This window comes from Pongo abelii, chromosome 21, assembly GCF_028885655.2.
Source record: "Pongo abelii isolate AG06213 chromosome 21, NHGRI_mPonAbe1-v2.0_pri, whole genome shotgun sequence".
In the NCBI taxonomy this organism is placed as follows: Eukaryota; Metazoa; Chordata; class Mammalia; order Primates; family Hominidae; genus Pongo; species Pongo abelii.
The window spans coordinates 38468132-38471397 of record NC_072006.2 but is presented as its reverse complement, the minus strand read 5'-3'; positions in this window follow the sequence as shown (position 1 = coordinate 38471397).

Genomic DNA, 3266 nt, shown 5'->3' with positions numbered 1-3266 from the left:
GCAGTGGCACAATCTCGGCTCACTGCAACCTACCGGGCTCAAGCGATTCTCCTGCCTCAGCCTACCGAGTAGCTGGGATTACAGGCGTGTGCCACCACGCCCGGTTAATTTTTGTATTTTTAGTAGAGACGGGATTTCGCCATGCTGGCCAGGCCGATCTGGAACTCCTGACCTCAGGTGACCCGCCCGCCTCAGCCTTCCAAAGTGCTGGGATTACAGACATGAGCCACCAAGACCGACTGTCGTTTTTTTAAAACACAGACAGGGTCTCGCTTTGTTGCCCAGGCAGAGTGCAGTGGCGCTTAGGCCCCAGGCTTGGGCCATCGCACTGGGCCACTATATCTTGAAGATCATTCTATATTATTAGATAAACAGCTCCTTTAAACAAAAAAATTGCTGTCTGCGTATTCCACCATGTGGACTGTACCAATATTTATTTAACAAGTCTTCCATGGAAGGACAATCTTTTGTTCTTAACGTCATTTTGCTCACGTGTGCATACATCTTTGGAATAAATTCCTAGAAATGGAACTGCTTGGTCAAAGGGCATGTGGGTTTGTAATCTCGTTAGTTATTACCAAAGTGTTGTTCATTAAAGTTGTGCCAATGTACAATCCCAAAAGCAAAGTATGAGGAGGCCTGTTTCCCCACACTCTTACCAATAGTATGTTACTAAACTGTAAACCTTTTATCCATGTGATAGTAAACTTAAAAATAAAATTAATCGGCCGGGCACGGTGGCTCACGCCTGTAATCCCAGCACTTTGGGAGGCCAAGGCAGGTGGATCACAAGGTCAGGCGTTCAAGACCAGCCTGGCCAACATAGTGAAACCCCATCTCTATTAAAAATAAAAATAAAAATAATTAGCTGGGCGTGGTGGCAGGCGCCTGTAATCCCAGCTACTTGGGAGGCTGAGGCAGGAGAATCGCTTGAACATGGGAGGTGGAGATTGCAGTGAGCCGAGATCACGCCACTGCATTCCAGCCCGGGTAACTGTGTGAGACTCCGTCTCAAAAAAAAAAAAAAAAAAAAAATTAAATTAATCATTCAATTTCCCCAAGCCACATAGGGAGCCTGGACTTTCACCCCCAACCTGGCACTAAGAAGGCACCCCTCCCCCTCCATGATTCTTCTATTGTTTCCTTCCTTCCCTTCCCTCCCTCCTTCCCTTTCTTCCTTCCTTCCTTTCCTTCCTCCCTCCCTCCCTTCTTCCCTCCCTACCTCCTTTCCTCTCTCCCTCCTTCCTTCTCTCCTGCTCCTCCTCTCTTTTCTTTTCTTTTCTCTTTTTTCTTTCTTTAATTAATTAATTCACTTATTTATTTTGAGACAGAGTCTTGCTCTTGTAACCCAGGCTGGAGTGCAATGGCAGGATCTCGGCTCACTGCAGCCTCCTCTTCCTGGGTTCAAGCGATTCTCCTGCCTCACCCTCCCAAGTAGCTGGGATTACAAGTGCCTGCCACCACGCCTGGCTAATTTTTGTATTTTTAGTGGAGATGGGGGTTTCCTCTCGAAATCCTGACCTTGTGATCTGCCAGCCTTGGCTTCCCAAAGTGCTGGGATCACAGGCATGAGCCACCGTGTCTGGCCTAATTTTTTATTTTAAGAGAGGAGGCCTTGCTGTTAATATATTGCTCGGGCTGGCCTTGAATTCCTGGGCTCCAGTGACCCTTCCAACTCAGCCTCACAAGTAGCTGAAGTTACAGGGCGCACCTAAACTCCTGGCTCATTTTCATTATTAATGATAAAAGGTCAGTCCACTAAGAAAACGTAGCACTCTGAAGTGTGTATATATGGAAAACAGAGCTGCAAAATATGTGAAGCAAAAACTAATAGATAGAAATAGATAAATCCGGCCAGGCGTGGTGGCTCACGCCTGTAATCCCAACACTTTGGGAGGCCGAGGCAGGTGGATCACTTGAGGTCAGGAGTTCGAGACCAGCCTGGCCAACATGGTGAAACCCTGTCTCTACTAAAAATACAAAAATTAGCTGGGCGTGGTGGCGCATGCCTGTAATCCCACTTATTTGGGAGACTGAGGCAGGAGAATTGCGTGAACTCAGGAGGCGGAGGTTGCAGTGAGCTGAGAGCGTGCCACTGTACCCTAGCTTGAGCAGCAGAGGGAGACTCCATCTCAAGAAAAAAAAAAAAAAGGAAAAGAAAAATTGGCCAGACGTGGTGGCTCAAGCCTGTAATCCCAGCACTTTGGGAGGCCGAGGCAGGCAGATCACCTGAGCTCAGGAGTTCAAGACCAGCCTGGCCAACATGGTGAAACCCTGTCTCTACTAAAAATATAAAAATTAGCTGGGCATCGTGGTGGGTGCTTGCAATCCCAGCTACTCAGGAGGCTGAGGCAGGAGAATTGCTTGAACCCGGGAGGCGGAGGTTGCAGTGAACAGAGATCGCACCACTACACCCCAGCCTGGGTGACAGAGCAACTCTCTGTGTCAAAAAAAAAAAAAAATTGCCAAATTAATTATCCTTCAGAAATTTGGTTCCTAGTCTTGATACTCTCCAAAAGTGGGTATAATTATGGATTTCAAATCTTTAAAAAAAATTTTTTTTTTCTTGAGACAGAGTCTGTCTCTGTCACCAAGTCTGGAGTGCAGTGGCACAATCTCGGCTCACTGCAACCTCCACCTCCCAGATTCAAGCAATTGTCCTGCCTCAGCCTGATAAGTAACTGGGATTACAGGTGCATGCCACCATGCCCGGCTAATTTTGTATTTTTAGTAGAGATGGGGTTTTGCCATGTTGGCCAGGCTGGTCTCAAACTCCTGACCTCAAGTGATCCACCTGCCTCGCCTCCCAAAGTGCTGGGACTATAGGCCTGAGCCACCACACCTGGCCAAATCTTTTAAAATTTAATGGGTACTATTCACAATAGCAAAGACATAGAGTCAACCTAAATACCCATTAATGGTAGACTGGATAAAGAAAACGTGGTACATATACACCATGGAATACTATGCATGCATAAAAAAGAACAAGATCATGTCCTTTGCAGGAACATAGATGCAACTGGAAGCCATTATCCTTAACAAACTAACCCAGGAACAGAAAACCAAATACAGCATGTTCTCACTTATAAGTGGAAGCTAAATAATGAAAATACATCAACAGAAAGAGGGAACAATGGACATGGACCCTACTTGAGGGATGAGGGTGAGAGAAGGGAGAGGTTTAGAAAAAAAAACTTGAGTACTGTGCTTAGTACCCGGGTGATGAAATAATCTGTACACCAAACCCCCAAGTCATCAATTTACCT